The following is a 21,042-nucleotide window of genomic DNA, read 5'->3' on the forward strand; positions in this document are numbered from 1 at the left end:
CATATCCGATGTGACAAGGATTATACCAAACGTTAATACATCCTACTCTGACACTCTCTGCTTCACTTTTTGCGAAAGGCGTAAAGCCTGAATGAATAATCGAACAGTCCCACGGTACAAATGTCACAGCTAGGGTAAATTGTTTGCGCTTGTGGTAATTAGAATTTCATTGTTTGTTATGTGCATTTGAAAATCCATGTCGGTCCACATTCTACCTTATCACTGTGATGGCAGATAGCTCTCCCATTGTGTGAGGAAACAGGAGAGAGATGTCCTTCCCTGTCGGTCCACATTCTACCTTATCACTGTGATGGCAGATAGATCTCCCATTGTGTGAGGAAACAGGAGAGAGGTGTCCTTCCCTGTCGGTCCACATTCTACCTTATCACTGTGATGGCAGATAGCTCTCCCATTGTGTGAGGAAACAGGAGAGAGGTGTCCTTCCCTGTCGGTCCACATTCTACCTTATCACTGTGATGGCAGATAGCTCTCCCATTGTGTGAGGAAACAGGAGAGAGGTGTCCTTCCCTGTCGGTCCACATTCTACCTTATCACTGTGATGGCAGATAGCTCTCCCATTGTGTGAGGAAACAGGAGAGAGATGTCCTTCCCTGTCGGTCCACATTCTACCTTATCACTGTGATGGCAGATAGCTCTCCCATTGTGTGAGGAAACAGGAGAGAGATGTCCTTCCCTGTCGGTCCACATTCTACCTTATCACTGTGATGGCAGAAGGCTCTCCCATTGTGTGAGGAAACAGGAGAGAGATGTTCTTCCCTGTCGGTCCACATTCTACCTTATCACTGTGATGGCGGATAGCTCTCCCATTGTCTGAGGAAACAGGAGAGAGATGTCCTACAATGGATACACTCATTCAGCATTGTCTGTAACACTAATACACACAGTTACGCAGTCACACACACACCCGTGCTCATACACACACACACACACACACACACACACACACCCGTGCTCATACACAAACACACACACACACACACACACACACACACACACGCCCGTGCACATACACACACACACAGGACATCCATTCTTCACATTTTGACATCCTGTGAAACAGCCCATGTGTGTAAATAACACAACTGGGTTTGAAGACACCATGTCCTTCTGTGTAGTAGACATGTAATATGGATTGTTAGGCATGTGTCAGAGTGGGTTTAACATGAAAATATGCTGTGTGTGTGCGTGCGTCTGTCTGTCTGTCTGTCTGTCTGTCTGTCTGTCTGTCTGTCTGTCTGTCTGTCAATGTCTGTCTGTCAATGGTTGTCTGTCTGTCTGTCAATGTCTGTCTGTCAATGGTTGTCTGTCTGTCTGTCAATGTCTGTCTGTCAATGTCTGTCAATGTCTGTCAATGTCTGTCTGTCTGTCAATGTCTGTCTGTCTGTCTCTGTCTGTCTGGCTGGCTGGCTGGCTGGCTGGCCTAGAACAAGGAGACAAATGTTTCACCGGATGTACAAATCTGAAGCATCCAGTTTTCAGGCTGTGGTGTTCATGCAATTTTTTCAGCTGGTTATTGTCATGCAAAAGCCTGCCGGTCTCACGTTAATTGACCGTTAATTAACACAAGCACATTTATCATCTCCAGGCATCCACGCATACAAGCTTCCCATTGTGGAGCAAGTGCGCATAGGACGTGACTATATAGCATAAAAGTGAACATATGAAACAGGTCATATATGCTAGATTTAGAGTTATTAGGCAACTTTAGTTGTGAATAATACAAACCTACAAATGTCTTAGAAATCAAAATACATCTGGGCGTCATGATGAGACTGTAGGCTATTGATGAATTGAGAAAGTCACAAAACAATATTGTGTTCTGTTCCTCGCCTCAGGCTGCACAGCTGTTCTCTCATCAAGTGGTCATATTTTCACCGATAAATCTATTCTCAATGTAATCTTGTCTTTATTAATGTGTCAAATTTGTTTCGATTTAGAATGGCCCATTATCAAATGGGCAGGAACAGGGGCAGGGCAAAAAATACATCATCCATATGCACTGGAATAGGGAATGGAGGCCGTTTTCTCGGCGGGCGATTTTTTTTCTTCTTCTCAAAAATGCCTGGTAGACTACTCCATCACTTCACTCCACGGCATCAACCACTATTTGAGAAGCAGCCAGCCTCTTGCTGCGTGGCAGGTGATATTCCATCGAATCTCAGAATGCCATGGGCTCTTCAACCCTGCTCCTGAAGCTTCCAAGTGCTTCATTTGGGAAACCAAGGGGAATCTGAAGTTCTGTCGTAACACGCTTGAGAAAGCAATGAAGGAGAGAGGAGAAGATGAAACTGCACGGTGATGAGATTCTGTAGATAACGGTAATGTGTCACCCTGTTAAATATGAAAATATAGAAATGCCGTATTAGTAGGTTATTCAAAATCACTATACAGTGCCTTGCGAAAGTATTCGGCCCCCTTGAACTTTGCGACCTTTTGCCACATTTCAAGCTTCAAACATAAAGATATAAAACTGTATTTTTTTGTGAAGAATCAACAACAAGTGGGACACAATCATGAAGTGGAACGACATTTATTGGATATTTCAAACTTTTTTAACAAATCAAAAACTGAAAAATTGGGCGTGCAAAATTATTCAGCCCCCTTAAGTTAATACTTTGTAGCGCCACCTTTTGCTGCGATTACAGCTGTAAGTCGCTTGGGGTAGGTCTCTATCAGTTTTGCACATCGAGGGACTGACATTTTTTCCCATTCCTCCTTGCAAAACAGCTCGAGCTCAGTGAGGTTGGATGGAGAGCATTTGTGAACAGCAGTTTTCAGTTCTTTCCACAGATTCTCGATTGGATTCAGGTCTGGACATTGACTTGGCCATTCTAACACCTGGATATGTTTATTTTTGAACCATTCCATTGTAGATTTTGCTTTATGTTTTGGATCATTGTCTTGTTGGAAGACAAATCTCCGTCCCAGTCTCAGGTCTTTTGCAGACTCCATCAGGTTTTCTTCCAGAATGGTCCTGTATTTGGCTCCATCCATCTTCCCATCAATTTTAACCATCTTCCCTGTCCCTGCTGAAGAAAAGCAGGCCCAAACCATGATGCTGCCACCACCATGTTTGACAGTGGGGATGGTGTGTGTTCAGCTGTGTTGCTTTTACGCTAAACATAACATTTTGCATTGTTGCCAAAAAGTTCAATTTTGGTTTCATCTGACCAGAGCACCTTCTTCCACATGTTTGGTGTGTCTCCCAGGTGGTTTGTGGCAAACTTTAAACAACACTTTTTATGGATATCTTTAAGAAATGTCTTTCTTCTTGCCACTCTTCCATAAAGGCCAGATTTGTGCAATATACGACTGATTGTTGTCCTATGGACAGAGTCTCCCACCTCAGCTGTAGATCTCTGCAGTTCATCCAGAGTGATCATGGGCCTCTTTGCTGCATCTCTGATCAGTCTTCTCCTTGTATGAGCTGAAAGTTTAGAGGGACGGCCAGGTCTTGGTAGATTTGCAGTGGTCTGATACTCCTTCCATTTCAATATTATCGCTTGCACAGTGCTCCTTGGGATGTTTAAAGCTTGGGAAATCTTTTTGTATCCAAATACGGCTTTAAACTTCTTCACCACAGTATCTCGGACCTGCCTGGTGTGTTCCTTGTTCTTCATGATGCTCTCTGCGCTTTTAACGGACCTCTGAGACTATCACAGTGCAGGTGCATTTATACGGAGACTTGATTACACACAGGTGGATTGTATTTATCATCATTAGTCATTTAGGTCAACATTGGATCATTCAGAGATCCTCACTGAACTTCTGGAGAGAGTTTGCTGCACTGAAAGTAAAGGGGCTGAATAATTTTGCACGCCCAATTTTTCAGTTTTTGATTTGTTAAAAAAGTTTGAAATATCCAATAAATGTCGTTCCACTTCATGATTGTGTCCCACTTGTTGTTGATTCTTCACAAAAAAATACAGTTTTATATCTTTATGTTTGAAGCCTGAAATGTGGCAAAAGGTCGCCAAGTTCAAGGGGGCCGAATACTTTCGCAAGGCACTGTAATTGTAGGCTAACTCTGTAAACCGCCCTGCACAATCAATTAACCAACAACGTTGCCTAGGCCTGTTCGTTCTCTCCCAGACTAATTTTGGAGCGTAGCTTAAGGTATCTAGTCCGTCCGGTATGCATAATAATACTGTCCACACTAAAAGGTGATTACTAGAACTGGTTTAATGTTGAAGTATAGGCTAGACCAAATATGTACCAAAGATATCTCAAATACGTTTTGTTTGATGTTTTTCTGCCGTGCGTAATATGCGGTAGGCTATGTATTGTATTATGGCACAATCATTATTTTAATTCTGATTTTTTTGGGGGTTTGGACGCATTTATAAAACCAATGCATTAACTCAAATATGCCTACATTTTGTTTTGTTAGGCTTCAAAACGACACCCTCAACAATCATCTTTTCCACTCAGTATCAACCATCTGTTGAACTTCTTTCTTCAAGCTGATCATTACAGTGAGGTGGGCTTTAAAAGCACAATCCTGTTTTGATGGTAAGTGTTTGATGTGATTTTGGATTGCATTTGCATTGATGGTTAGAGGGACAATAGAGCTCTAAGGACCAGGTCATTAGCGACTTGACGGTCGATATGGAGTGCATAAGAGGAGATTACCGTGACTCAATGGTCACATGGAATTTTTACTGTGGTCATGATTCATGACTGCTGTTGTGGTGGTAATACGGTCACCGCGACAGCCCTATCCGGTTGGAATTTCCACTCCCCACCAAATATGGTAAGGAATTGAGTTATTGCACACATGCCTTACAGAAATATGCAAAGAAAATGCTAGAACGTGCCAAAAAGGTCTCGCTATCTCGTACTTGGCACTGTCCACCTCCTTGCTTGTTCTGCCCCCTATGCTTTATTTGTTCCCATTGACAACCACACAGATTAACTATCTTGGGTTAGTTATAAAAATATTTGGTAGTGTTTTGGCTTTGGCTATGCCGGATTAAGTGATATGACATGCTATTCTATAAAATCCTTTCTCTGTAATTAATATTACCTGATTGAACTAATCATGTAAATGTAAACTAGAAAGTCGGGGCATCACAAAATAATATTTATGTAGCAGTGATCTTCCAAATAAACTCTTAAAGACCTAGTAATATTTTACATCAATAGCAGTCAATATTAATCGTCACCTTATTTCAGTCTCATCTGAAAGTTGTAAATTCTTGGTTCACAAACCCTGGCTAACAGGTTGAATCAGCAATACAAAATTGGGTTTACTTATTTATTTACTAAATACCTAATTAATCACACAGAATTACATATACACAAAATGAATCATACCTTGATTACAAATTATGTCATAAAGGAAAATGTGCCTGGTGGACGGAGCCAACATGGCTGGTTACACAAAGGAAAGGGGGTTGGGTTTGAGTGAAAGAGCAGGAAGACTGAGGAACAAAGGGATAAGCTCTGCTATCGTACATACATTATCTTATGTATTCTAAATTACCGCCCATTTGGAAAAGGAAAACGCAATAAATATTTACTCTGAGCTGCGCTTCGGTAGGTTGGTCGTAGATGCTGGCCGTGTTGCCCAACAGAGTCCTTTGTCCTTTGAAGAATGTCACTGGTGGTAAATTGGATAGGATGTAGTATCGTCGTTGTGTTGTAGACGGGATAGGTCGTCTGTCCTTTCCTAGCCCAAGTTTACAGCTGCTGTTGCTAACTCAACGGTTAGGATGTCGAGAGTTCAAAGTTTATACCATTCACAACCAAAGCTCACGCTGAGGTTGGCTTAGTTCTGTAGTTGACATGTTAGCCCTTTTCAACGTATGGACCGTCGTCCTATTGTCCTCGGAACAGAGAGTTACATTTTCGTCAAGGGCTTATATAGTGGAGGGATAGAAGGGTGTGTTTCATAGTTTATAACTCATGTCTCTTCACAGGGGCGGGCCACTGATTGAGCAGAGCCCTAACCTTATGAAAACCCAAATCTCTCATTTGGAAGCTAAAATTACATGTAATCTTTACACAAATAATTGTATATATAAACAATTGAATTGCACAACAATTCCATGTGAATCTGATAACTAGAATGTGTAGACTTTCCCAGATACAGTTTTGGTCGTCCTGCCATCAGTCATAATGTCTCAGATGACAACCAAACTGACATCATATTCATTAAGTACCAATGCATATTTTCAATTGGTTCTATTACCGAAATATGGTTCCTTTCCCTCCACTTGTTTGATGTTCCCAGACTCTTTATGTTTAACAAAGGCTATTCAAGAGTCCCTCTGTAGAGTCAAGAGAGAGGGAAGGGAGAAAGGTATTTATGGGGGGGGGGGTCACAAACCTTACCCACAGGCCAACGTCATGACAGTAGTATGGCTCGGAGGGAGGCTGCGTCTCTCTCTGTGTTTGTGGGTGTGTGTGTGACAGCCACGCATTTGCACATGAGCTGTTTAACACTCAGGCTGCGAGTGACTCCGCTTGCTGCTCCCTGAGTGCACTAACCGTCATACTACACATTGTGTGGTTCCTACTCCATCTCTCTCTCACTCGCTCTCTCTCCACCCTGCTAACATATTGTACTTATTTCTCTCTCTATGTTAGAAGTACTTTCCTTCGGATAGCCAAGAGACTCCCTTTCATTATTCAATATTTGTTTTTGCATGAATCCTTTTAGTTCTGTTATGGCAATATCCACTTAAGGGGTCTAGGAGCGATTTAGACTGTCATAGCTTCTACAGCGGAAAAATATTAAGTTAGAAAAGCCCCTTTATAACCAAGCGAATCACAATCTGCTGTTGCTACATTACTTTTAGGAATTATAAATATATAATTCCCTTAGATTTTCTCCCCACTAACACACACCTGTATTCTCCCCACCCATCTGCCCACTAACACCCTTGTCAATTAAGAACAAATTCTTATTTACAATGACGGCCTACCCCGGGCCAAACCTGGATGACACTTGGGTAATTGTGCGCAGCCCTATGGGACTCCGAATCACAGCCAGATGTGATACAGCCTGGATTGGAACCAGGGACTGTAGTGACATCTCTTGCACTGAGATGCAGTGCCTTAGACCGCTGCGCCACGCGGGGGCCCGAGTGGATATGTACACAAACTCAGGTACACTCAGTACAGGCACGTGTACTGTGCACACACACATGCGCACGCACGCACGCACACGCACGCACAAACACACACAACAGGACCGTGACCAGCTTCTACGCCCAAGCCATGAGACTGTTTAATAGTTCACCAAATGGCTACCTGGGCTATCTGCATTGACCCTTTTTGCACTAACTCTTCTGACTCATCACATACGATGCTGCTACTGTTAATCTATCATGTTGCCTAGTCACTTTACCCCTAACTGCATATAAATATGGTGTCTTCCTTAATTACCTCGTACCTCTGCACATCGACTCAGTACTGGTACCCTGTGTACACTGAATTAAGACAACATTAGGAACACCTTCCTAATATTGAGTTGCACCCCCTTTGCCCTCAGAACAGCCTCAATTCGTCGGCTCATGGACTACAAGGTGTCGAAAATGCTCCCCCAGGGATGCTGGCCCATGTTGACTCTAATGCCTCAACAGTTATGTCAAGTTGGCTGGATGTCCTTTGGGTGGTGGACCATTCTTGATACACACGGGAAACTGTTGAGCGTGAAAAACCAAGCAGCGTTGCAGTTCTTGACACATTAAAACCAGTGACCCTGGCACCTACTGCCATAACCCGTTCAAAAGCGAATACATTTTTTGTCTTGCCCCTTCACCCTCTGAATGGCCCACAATCCATGTCTCAAGGATTAAACATCCCTCTGTAGCCCGTCTCCTCCCCTTCATCTACACTGATTGAAGTAGATTTAACAGGTGACATCATTAAGGGATCATAGTTTACACCTGGATTCACCTGATTAATGTCATTAAAGAGCAGGTATTTCCTAATGTTTTTTGAAAATAAAATACAATCAAATAGTATTTGTCCCATGCGCCGAAAACAACAGGTGTAGACTTTACTGTGAATTGCTTGATTAAACAAGAGCGGAGATATATAAGAGTGGAGGTATATACAGACATGACCAGTACCAGATCAATGTGCAGAGGTATGAGGTATTTGAGGTAGATACAGTGCCTTTGGGAGCTATTCAGATCCCTTGACTTTTTCCAGATTTTGTTACGTTGCAGTCTTGTTCTAAAAGCAATCCCCCCTTCTCCCCCAGAAGGGACAGAGCGCTAGACTTCCTCTATGGAGATGGGAGATCCTTCCAGAAGGACAACGATCTCTGCAGAACTCCACCAATCAGGCTTTTATGGTAGGGTGGCCAGATGGAAGCCACTCCTCAGTAAAAACCACATGACAGCCCGTTTGGAGTTTACCAAAAGGCACCTAAAGACTCTCAGACCATGAGAAACAAGATTCTCTGGTCTGATGAAATCAAGATTGAACTCTTTGACCTGAATGCCAAGAGTCAGGTCTGGAGGAAACATGGAACCATCCCAACGGTGAAGCATGGTGGTGGCAGCATCATGCTGTGGGAATGTTTTTCAGTGGCAGGGACTGGGAGACTAGTCAGGATCGAGGGAAAGATGAACGGTGCAAAGTATAGAGAGATCCTTGATGAAAACCTGCTGCAGAGCTCTCAGAACCTCGGACTGGGGCGAAGGTACAACTTCCAAAAGGACAATGACCTTTCCGAATGCAATGTATAGCCAAGTTATTGTTTCTCATTCTGTACTAATTCCTTGGCTTAGTCGTTTTTCTATATTTCTCTGTCTGTATTGTTGGGAAGGGCCCATAAGTAAGCATTTCACTCTTAGTCTACACCTGTTGTTTACCAAGCATGTGAAGCATGTGAAAAAGAACATTTGATTTGATATGTTTGCCTCTCTTTCTCTCTCTTTTGTTCTCCCTATCAGCGGGAGATGGAGTTAAGTGCAGCTGTCGGCCAAATTGCTCTGTGATTGGCTCTCACTTGTGCCTTTTCAAACCTCTGATTGCAGCCAGCCATAATAAGTCAAAGCCCAGTAACAAAAAACATTGATTTCAGTGGAGGGAGTGTGAATTCTGCGTGACCTCTTTCTTGGTCTTTTCTGTGTGTGTTTTTTTTACCTGTGTGTTTACATGTGTGTGTTCATGACATGCTGTGGTTAAATTTGCCATGATATGTATAGGATCACTACTTAGACTTTACCATAGGAGGGTTTAATTGCTCATTCCCAATCACACACCTCCCTAGGGAAAGCCTCTACGAAAACAAGTAGCGCTCACACACTACCCTATCTTCCTGACCTCTAACCCACGACCTCTATCATGTGTGCACTCCATATAAATGTAGTGACTAGAACAGCCATCCCCATTCAAATCAAAGTATGACTCGTACTGGAGGTAATTCTGCAGGGTAGGCACTAGCTGGTGTAACCGATGTGAAATGGCTAGCTAGTTAGCAGGGTGCGCGCTAATAGTGTTTCAATCGGTGACGTCACTCGCTCTGAGACCTTGAAGTCGTTGTTCCCCTTGCTCTGCAAGGGCAGCGGCTTTTGTGGGGCAATGGGTAACCATCCTTCAAGGGTGCCTGTTGTCGATGTGTGTAGAGGGTCCCTGGTTCGAGGGACGGAAGCTATACTGTTACACTGGCACAGTCACAAAGTCAGATTTGAAACATTATGCCTAACCCTAACCTTAAATTGAGACCAACAAGCAATTTATATGAATTAACTGTTACAATATATAGACTGCAGCTGGTAAATCTAGTGGAAATCACTCAGCTCTGTCTCCAGGACAAGAACACACGGTCTGCACCATGTTGAAGATGCTGCAGCACCTGGTGGCGTCTGGAGAGGCCCTGGTACCTTACTACAGACAGATCCAACCTATCCTCATCATCTTCAAGAACATGAACAGTGAGTCGCCCACATTATAGATCGTTACAGTATGGCAGTATGTTTGATGGGTATTTTGAACGATTAAGTGCTTTTCGAGGTCGTTTCGGTTTGATTATTAAAAAAGTAATCACTGTTTTCGATTTCGGTTTCAATTATTTATTTACATTAAATGCACTATGTACCTTTTTTGGGAAACCTGACCGAATTCACATAGTAATATGAGTTATAGATATGTTATTGAAAGCAAGTCTAACAAGCGGTAGATCGGTTCTACAGTATGTGGTCTATTTCTATGCTTTCTGTTCTGAAGTTTTTTTTATTTTTATGTCTTTACTTTCGGTTTTGTACACCAGCTTCAAACAGCTAAAACTATAATATCTTCAATTATGGAAAATATTTTTCACAGTTGTTTAGATGGTACAGTGATTCTCTACACTCTACTTGGTTACTTTGAACCCGCGACCCTGCAAAATCACTGTCCTACATTACCTAGAGTGTACACCAGCAGTTCCGGACCTCTTGATGATGTTGGTGTTGTGCTAAAGGACACTATTGTATGTATCTGAGTGCTAGCCAATGACTGTATATGAATGGACAAAGCCATCGATCACGTGACACCATTCATGCCTATGTGAAGACTCAATAGGGAATTTTTTTCGGTTAACCTCTCTGGGATCGTTTGGGACGCTAGCGTCCCACCTCGCCAACAGCCAGTGAAATTGCAGGGAACCAAATTCAAAACAACAGAAATCTCATAGTTAAAATTCCTTCAATCATAGTATTTTACATCATTTTAACGATACACTTCTGGTTAATCCAACCACAGTGTCCGATTTCAAAAAGGCTTTTCGGCGAAAACAGAACATATCATTATGTTAGGTCAGCCACTAGTCACAGAAAGCATTCTGCCATTTTCCAACCAAAGAGAGGTGTCACAAAAAGCAGAAATATAGATAAAATTCATCACTAACCTTTGACGATCTTCATCAGATGACACTCCCAGGACTCAATGTTACATAATACATGTATGTTTTGTTCATATTTATATCCAAAAACCTCTGTTTTCAGAAATGCCTACAAAACATCCGAAGAAATTGCAGAGCCACATCAAATAACATAAATACTAAATTCATAAACTTTGATGAAAAATAGATGTTTTAGATAGAATGAAAGATAAACTTGTTTTAATGCAACCGCTGTGTCAGATTTCAAAAAAGCTTTACGGCAAAAGCACAACATTCAATCATCTGAGAACAGCGTTCAGCCACAAAAGTAACCCATACAGTTACCCGCCAAGTTGTTGAGTCAAAAAAAGTCATAAATAGCATTATAAATCTTTAATTACCTTTGCTGATTTTCGTCGGAATGCACTCCCAGGACTCCCACTTCCACAAGAAATGTTTGTTTTGTTCGATTACGTCCATATTTATGTCCAAATCCAGACAAAAAGTCAAGAGTTCCATTACAGTTTGTAGAAACATGTCAAACGATGTTTACAATCAATCCTTAGGGTATATTTTATAATAAATCTTCAATAATATTCCAACCGGACAATAGCGTATTCATTGCAGAGGAAAAAGAAGATACGGCGCGCCCGCGTGACCACGCAGTAAACATATGATTGGCCACAGCCCAGTCCACTTGTTGAAACAGCTCTTATTCGACCCCCTTCCACAATAGAAGCCTCAAACAACTTTCTAAAGACTGTTGACATCTGCTGGAAGCCTTGGGAAGTGCAATCTGGCCCCAAAGAAATAGCATATTGGAAAGGCAATCACTTAAATGAAACTACAAACCTCAGATTTCCCACTTTCCCACTTGGATTTGTCTCAGGTTTTCGCCTGCCATATGAGTTATTTTATACTCACAGACATCATTTCAAACAGTTTTAGAAACTTCAGAGTGTTTTCTATCCAATACTACTAATAATATGAATATATTAGCATCTGGGACAGAGTAGCAGGCAGTTTACTCTGGGCACCTTATTCATCCAAGCTACTCAATACTGCCCCCCTGTCACCAAGAACTTTTAAGATGGCATTTCATAGAGACATAACATGCTCAGTTTAAGCTACTGCAGGAAGTGACGTTGCAGGCTAGCTGTGCTGCCCCCTCTCATTGAGAATCTCAAGTTGAAGGGCGACCGGGGTACTGCAGGATGCCATTAGCAACTAAATTATCCTTATAACAGTATGCATGTATTTGAGTGATGGCCAGAGTGAATACTGTTCATGTTTGTAGCCTGGTGGAAGGGCAGTTTGCAGTGATTTTGTAGGCTATTCTTTTGGCGTAGTCGATGTGAGCTTCAAGTTGACCCACAGGCCTCACACAGCTCCGAGCATCTTCCAAGAATGCTCCCGTTCTTCCGTTTCCAGGATTTAAGGGATTGATGGTAAAGCGCTAAAATCAAATCAAAGTTCATTGGTCGTGTATACAAATTTGACAATGTTATGGCAGGTGCAGTGAAATTCTTGTGTTTCTAGCCCCAACAGTGCAGTAATACCTAGCAATAAAAACAATACACACAAAATCCTGAAAAATACAAAATAACAAATATCAGAACGAACAATGTCAAAGACCGGAATATACAGTACCAGTCAAAAAGTTTGGACATACCTACTCATTCAAGGGTTTTTCTTTATTTTTACTATTTTCTACACTGTAGAATAACAATGAAGACATGCAAACTATGAAATAACACATATGGAATCATGTAGTAACTAAAAAAGTGTTAATAAAATCTATATTTTTTCAGATTATAGATTCTTCAAAGTAGCTAACCTTTGCCTTGATGACAGCTTTGCACACAATTGGCATTCTCTCAACCAGCTTCTCCTGGAATGCTTTTCTAACAGTCTTGAAGGAGTTTCCACATATGCTGAGCACTTGTTGGCTGCTTTTCCTTCACTCTGTGGTCCAGACCATCTCAATTGGCTTGAGGTCGGATGATTGTGGAGGCCAGGTAATCTGACGTAGCACTTCATCATCAAATAGCCATTACACAGCCTGGAGGTGTGTTGGGTCATTGTCCCAACCAAAACAAATGATAGTCCCACTAAGCGCAAAGCAGATGGGATGGCCTATTGCTGCAGAATGCTGTGGTAGCCATGCTGGTTGTGTGCCTTGAATTCTAAATAAATAACAGACAGTGTCACCAGCAATGCACCCCTGCACCTCCTCCTCCATGCTTCACGGCGGGAACCACACATGCAGAGATCATCCGTTCACCTACTCTGCGTCTCACAAAGACACAATGGTTGGAACCAAAAATCTCAAGACCAAAGGACAGATTTCCACCGGTCTAATGCCAATTGCTTGTGTTTCTTGGCCCAAGAAAGTATCTTCTTCTTATTGGTGTCCTTTAGTAGTGGTTAATTTGAAGAAATTCAGCCATGAGGCCTGATTCACTCGGTCTCCTCTGAACAGTTGATGTTGAGATGTGTCTGTTACTTGAACTCTGAAGCATTTATTCAGGCTGCAATTTCTGAGTCTGGTAACTCTAATGAACTTATCTTCTGCAGCAGAGGTAACTCTGGGTCTTCGTTTCCTGTGCCGGTCCTCATGAGAGCCAACTGCATCATAGCATTTGATGGTTTTTGAGACTGCACTTGAAGAAACTTTCAAAGTTCTTGAAATGTTCCGCATTGACTGACCGTGTCTTTAAGTAATGATAAACTGTCATGAAGCTGGTTGAGAGAATGCCAAGCGTGTGCAAAGCTGTCATCAAGGAAAAGGGTGGTAAATATATTTAGATTTTTTTAAAACCTCTCTAGGGTATGTGGGACGCTAGAATCCCGTAAAATTGCAGAGGGCCAAATTCAAAATACAGGAATACAAATAATAAGCATTCATAAAATATACAAGTGTTACACATCGTTTTAAAGATACATTTCTTGTTAATCCAGCCACTGTGTTAGATTTCAAAAAGGCTTTACGGCGAAAGCATACCATGTGATTATCTAAGGACAGCTCCCCGTGTAAAAAAGCATGCAGACATTGTAGAGGAGTCACTAAAGTCAGAAATAGCGATAAAATTAATCACTTTGATGATCTTCATATGGTTGCACTCACAAGACTCCCAGTTACACAGTAAAATATTGTTTTGTTCGATAATTCCCTCTTTATGTCCCAAAAACTCAGTTTTGTTGGTACGTTTTGTTCAGTAATCCAATGGCTCCAAGGCGGTCACAACAGGCAGACGAATACGTACTAAAAGTACCGGTAAAGTTTGTCGAAACATGTCAAACCATGTTTAGAATTAATCCTCAGGTTGTTTATTGTCTTTATAATCAATAATATTTCAACCGGACAATACTGTTTTCAATAGAAAGGAATAATTACAAATCAGGTCTGCAAACTTCCTCTGTCCTCTGACCAAAATGGCTTTTTACACGTCGTTTTTCAAAATAAAAGCCTGAAACCATGTCTAAAGACTGTTGACATCTAGTGGAAGCCATAGGAACTGCAATCTGATTCCTAATCCATTGGATTCTCTATAGGCAATGAGTTGAAAAACAGCCACATAAAAATAATTCCACTTCCTGGATGGATTTTTCTCAGGTTTTTGCCTGCCATATGAGTTCTGTTATACTCACAGACATTATTGTAACAGTTTTGGAAACTTTAGAGTGTTTTCTATCCAAATATACCATCTATGATATGCATATCCTAGCTTCTGGGCCTGAATAACATGCAGTTTACTTTGGGCACGCTTTTCATCCGGAGGTGAAAATCCTGCCTCCTACCCAAGAGAGGTTAACACTTTTTTTGATTACTACATTGATTCCACATGTGTTATTACATAGTGTTGATGTCTTGACTATTATTCTACAATGTAAAACATAGTAACAATAAAGAAAAAGCCTGTAAATAAATATATCATTAGAATAATATACACTCAGTGTACAAAACAACACCAGGTCGTTCCATGACATAGACTGACCAGGTGAATCCTATGATCCTTTATGGATCTCACCTGTTAAATACTCTTCAATCATTGTAGATAAAGTGGAGGAGACAGGTTAAAGAATGATTTGTAAGCTTTAAGACAATTGGATTGTGTGTGTGTGCCATTGAGGTTAAATGGGCAAGACAAAATATTTAAGCGCCTTTGAACGGGGTATGGTAATAGGTGCCTGGCGCACCGACGTCGTTTCAAGTGTTTGAATTCCTTTTAGTCCCTTTTTTTCTGTGGAGATCAATCAGATCAAGCCTGAACTGTGGGATGTAGTAGGGAGCTGTAGTTTCTCAACAGGACAATACTTACATATTTTTGCGCAGAACACATGGTAATTTACTTCAATGACCATAATCCATTGCGCCCCCAGTTGAAACTTGTCTGGTCTCAGCGGAGCAGACACGGAGATGAGAGAAGAGAGACCGCTTGATCGAGAGCGATAGAAAGCAGTTGCTTCGTGAGCCTAAAAATACGTGATCTAAGTGATTGATAGTTTTTATTCAGCAGTCATAAAAGCCTTATTTACTTTGAAGAACTAAAAAATGGTTGTTTTTTTTCCAGACAGCATAGACAGCAACTCTATAGAGACGACATGATGACTTGATGTCATGATGATACATTCATCATTTCATTTTTATTTTATTAAAATAAGTTAATAAATAATGGTTAATAAGTGATGAGCAGTAAGGGGCAGTCACTACTATCATGTAATAATTGTAATTGTAATAATAGTTTTATTCTGTGTTATTATTATTACAGCATTCAACTCACATAATGCATAGTGCGTTTAAAAAAATATATATTTAAGAAATTGAAAACCGTGATTATGTTTTAATAATCAAACCGAACAACCGTAAAAAGGACAAATCACTCAGCACTAGACACCAGGTGCAATAGATGCCCTGAGTTTGAGCTCACTATTAACATGTTAATGCAAGTGTGTGTGTGTGTACGTGCATGTGTGTATGTGTGCGTGCGTGCGTGCGTGCCTGTGTGTGTGTGTGTGTGCTCGCTAGTACTCACTATAAAAGCTTATTTTTGTCCATACGTCCCCTGATTGTCCCATAAATCCATCATGTTTGACCCTGAGTTGTGTTCTCCTCATCTTTCATCTAACTAAACGCTCAATATTGAAAGCCATTTTCACTTTTCCCTTTTCCATCAATGTATTGGCTTTAGACTAGAGGACAACCAACGTCCTTCAGATTCACCCCTATCCTATGTGACACACGGCGTCTCCAGATTGGCATCCGATAGGCAGGCACTGTCAAGCCTTAAAGCGTCGACACGGTCCCATTCACAACCAGACGATGAAAAGCAGACAGACAGCTAGGCTCAGACAAGCCCCAAAACGCCATTCATCCATCGGTGTCAGTAGAATGTGAAAGAAGAGTGGCATTGTCAATCAATCACTTAAACACAGGGCTTAAACAGGGCCTGAACAGGGGGCTTAAACAGGGCCTGAACAGGGGGCTTAAACAGGGCCTGAACAGGGGGCTTAAACAAGGCCTGAACAGGGGGCTTAAACAGGGCCTGAACATGGGGTATTAACAGGGCCTGAACATGGGGCATTATCAGGGCCTGAACACAGGGCTTTAGTTTCTTAATCAATATCCAATTTGAATCTCTTGTATCTTTAATTCTGTTACATCATCTTGTTGCCATTTTAGTGTTGGGGGAGAATAAAAAGAGAGAGATAGGAGTAGAAACGCAAGGAGAGACATGGGAAGAGAGAGGAGAGAGAGATGGGGGAGAACAGAAAGGAGAGAGAGAGATGGGAGAACAGAAAAGAGAGAGAGGGGAGAACAGAGAGGAGAGAGATGGGAGAACAGAGAGGAGAGAGATGGGAGAACAGAGATGAGAGAGAGGGGAGAACAGAGAGGAGAGAGAGGGGAGAACAGAGAGGAGAGAGAGAGGGGAGAACAGAGAGGAAAGAGAGGGGAGAACAGAGAGGAGAGAGAGAGGGGAGAACAGAGAGGAGAGAGAGGGGAGAACAGAGAGGAGAGAGAGAGGGGAGAACAGAGAGGAAAGAGAGGGGAGAACAGAGAGGAGAGAGAGAGGGGAGAACAGAGAGGAAAGAGAGGGGAGAACAGAGAGGAGAGAGAGGGGAGAACAAAGAGGAGAGAGAGAGGAGAACAGAGAGGAGAGAGAGGGTGTTACAATGTTTGAAATGTTTGTTAGTGTTGGTTTTCTTGTGGGTTTTTTTGTGGCTCACTGCATACTTTCCCCTGATCTTTTAACGGATTAACATGGCTCCAACAATGGAGTGTAGAAACATTTTGAAATAATCATCACATTTTCTACGGATTTACAAAAAACATGCACCTCCCCTGGCACAAGACGAACTTCAGTGCTTCGGGATAATGCGTGCAAGAAGCCGGGTGAGGGGGACTACTTCTGGTAAGGGCAGACAGAGGAAAATACTGACAGTAGAAGATAACAGACTTAAAAAAAATACATCAAAAACACAATCGCTCACGTTCATTTTATAATGTTTAACGCAATGAGCTCTAACTGAATTATAGGATGTCGCAAAATACGTCCAGAAATCCCCCGGAGACCAAAGGATTGAGGAATTTGAATGTATTTGGCTTCAGCTCCGTCCTAAACAACCCCCCAGCTCAGTCTCAACTCTGGTAGTGGGAGAACTCTACCATCCACCATGGGCAAATGAGAAAACACTTCAGCAGAACACTGTGGATTATCTCATCAACACTGTCCATGTGATCAGGATGGGGCTCATCCTGTGGAGACTTTAATCATCTGCCCATCAAGGTGCTGACAAACTCCCATCCAGACATGGAACAAGTGGTCAAAGACGAGATCAGAGTGGACTCCATCCTAGATCTGATCATTACCAAGATGAAGAATCACTACAACAACCCCACCGTGATTGCTACTCTCAGATCCAATTATCACAAATGTCTGCTGTTCTCCCCAAACTCAACATCAGGAGGGAGAAGTGAGGTGCAGCGGGATAAAAGGACGTCTGGTAACCCAGAACAGACAGGAGGTCTCGGCACCATGTATGGCCAGTACTGACTGGTCTGCCATAGATGAGGTGGAGAACATTAATGCAAAGGTGGAGACATTCAACTCCGGCATTCAAACTGCACTTGATGTATGTATACATGCCAATAAGAAATAGGAAAACAACAACACTGGACAAGCCCTGGATGACTGAAGGAATAACGCCCACCATCAGGAAACAGACAGAAGATTTTCAACAGGGTCAAACGATGAAATGGTGAAAAATCAGAAACACAAGTGCAAGCGTTTATCAAAGAAGCAAAGACAAACTATTACAAAACTGAAATCCAGAACTTTATTTACAAAGGACAAAATAAAACATCAGGAGGGAGAATACAGGTGGAAGGTTCTGAAGACAATGATGTGGCTGATGTTTTAAATGTATTTTTTTTTGCTGAAGCATGGACAAGCACCACACATCTTGCCATCTTGCCCGTGCCTACAAGGCAGGTTGAGATGCAGCATTGGCCAGATCAGGCTCTGACCAGACTGAACCCACGTAAAGCGTGTGGGCCTGGTGGCATTCCAGCCTGACTGGTAAAAGAGCATGCAGAAGATCTAGCCCCTGTCATCACACACATAGTTAACACCACCTACTGGCAGGGGAATGTTCCTGCTGTCTGGAAGACTGACAATGTGTGTCCCAATACCTAAAGTGTCACACCCATGTACAACGAGTGACTGGAGGCCCATCTCTCTAACTTCATCCCTTGTAAAATTCCAGGAGAACTTAATTAATCAAAAACAACCTCATGCCAACAGTTTTATCTGAGTGCACTAATCAACATGCCGACCTACCAAAGTCCAGCAATACTAGCAATCAATCAATAAATCAAATTTATTTATGAAGCCCTTCTTCCATCAGCTGATATCTCAAAGTGCTGTACAGAAACCCAGCCTAAAACCCCAAACCGCAAGCAATGCAGATGTAGAAGCACGGTGGCTAGGAAAAACTCCCTAGTAAGGCCAAAACCTAGGAAGAAACCTAGAGAGGAACCAGGCTATGAGGGGTGGCCAATCCTCTTCTGGCTGTGCCGGGTGGAGATTATAACAGAACATGGCCAAGATGTTCAAATGTTCATAGATGACCAGCAGGGTCAAATAATAATAATCACAGTGGTTGTCGAGGGTGCAACAGGTCGAGGGTGCAACCTCAGGAGTAAATGTCAGTTGGCTTTTCATAGCCGATCATTGAGAGTATCTCTACCGCTCCTACTGTCTCTAGAGAGTTGAAAACAGCAGGTCTGAGACAGTAGCACGTCTGGTGAACAGGTCAGGGTTCCATAGCCGCAGGCAGAACAGTTGAAACTGGAGCAGCAGCACGGCCAGGTGGACTGAGGACAGCAAGGAGTCATCAGGCCAGGAAGTTCTGAGGCATGGTCCTAGGGCTACCATCCTTTTGAAATCCACAAACTCCTGGCTGACAGCAACAGACTCCAAAAAAGCAACAAAGGTGAGGGTGTTACTTGTTGATTTGTCCAAAGCCTTTGATCTACTCCAGATCACACAAAGCTCCTGCAACATCTATCTGACATTGAACTGTGTCCAACGTTACTAGACTGGATCTACAGCTATGCCAGGGGGAGAAGACCGAGGGTGATGGTTACTAGCCTGGCTCTACAGCTATACCACCAGAAGAAGACCGAGGGTGATGGTTACTAGCCTGGCTCCACAGCTATACCACCAGAAGAAGACCGAGGGTGATGGTTACTAGCCTGGCTCCACAGCTACACCACCAGAAGAAGACCGAGGGTGATGGTTACTAGCCTGGCTCCACAGCTATACCAGGAGGAGAAGACAGAGGGTGATGGTTACTAGCCTGGCTCTACAGCTATACCAGGGGGAGAAGACCGAGGGTGATGGTTATTAGCCTGGCTCTACAGCTATACCACCAGAAGAAGACCGAGGGTGATGGTTACTAGCCTGGCTCTACACTAATACCAGGGGGAGAAGACCAAGCGTTATGGTTTCTAGACTGGCTCTACAGCTATACCACCAGAAGAAGACTGAGGTTGATGATTACTAGGCTGGCTCTACAGCTATAACACCAGAAGAAGACCGAGGGTGATGGTTACTAGCCTGGCTCTACAGCTATACCAGGGGGAGAAGACCGAGGGTGATGGTTATTAGCCTGGCTCTACAGCTATACCACCAGAAGAAGACGAGGGTGATGGTTACTAGCCTGGCTCTACACTAATACCAGGGGGAGAAGACCAAGCGTTATGGTTTCTAGACTGGCTCTACAGCTATACCACCAGAAGAAGACTGAGGTTGATGATTACTAGGCTGGCTCTACAGCTATAACACCAGAAGAAGACCGAGGGTGATGGTTACTAGCCTGGCTCTACAGCTATACCACCAGAAGAAGACCGAGGGTGATAGTTACTAGCCTGGCTCTACAGCTATACCAGGGGGAGAAGACCGGGGGTGATGGTTACTAGTCTGGCTCTACAGCTATATCACCAGAAGAAGACCGAGGGTGATGGTTACTAGTCTGGCTCCACAGCTACACCACCAGAAGAAGACCGAGGGTGATGGTTACTAGCCTGGCTCTACAGCTATACCACCAGAAGAAGACCGGGGGTGATGGTTACTAGCCTGGCTCTACAGCTATACCACCAGAAGCAGACTGGGGGTGATGGTTACTAGTCTGGCTCTACAGCTATACCACCAGAAGAATACCGAGGGTGATGGTTACTAGACTGGCTCTACAGCTATACCAGGGGGAGAAGACCGGGGGTGATGGTTACTAGCCTGGCTCTACAGCTATATCACCAGAAGAAGACCGATTGTGATGTTACTGGCCTGGCTCTACAGTTATACCAACAGAAGAAGACCAAGGGTGATGGTTACTAGTCTGGCTCCACAGCTACACCACCAGAAGAAGACCGAGGGTAATGGTTACTAGCCTGGCTCTACAGCTATACTAGGGGGAGAAGACAGAGGGTGATGGTTACTAGCCTGGCTCTACAGCTATACCAGGGGGAGAAGACCGGGGGTGATGGTTACTAGCCTGGCTCTACAGCTATACCACCAGAAGAAGACAGAGGGTGATGGTTGCTAGCCTGGCTCTACAGCTATACCAGGGGGAGAAGACAGAGGGTGATTGTTACTAGCCTGGCTCTACAGCTATGCCAGGGGGAGAAGACCGGGGGT

At 43.0% G+C, this 21,042-nt stretch overlaps 1 pseudogene; it reads left to right on the forward strand.

Annotated features, from left to right (window-relative positions):
* LOC118941493 overlaps positions 1–21,042 on the forward strand; it is a 318,541-nt pseudogene that overhangs the window by 172,085 nt on the left and 125,414 nt on the right.

This window comes from Oncorhynchus mykiss, chromosome 19, assembly GCF_013265735.2.
Source record: "Oncorhynchus mykiss isolate Arlee chromosome 19, USDA_OmykA_1.1, whole genome shotgun sequence".
Classification (NCBI taxonomy): domain Eukaryota; kingdom Metazoa; phylum Chordata; class Actinopteri; order Salmoniformes; family Salmonidae; genus Oncorhynchus; species Oncorhynchus mykiss.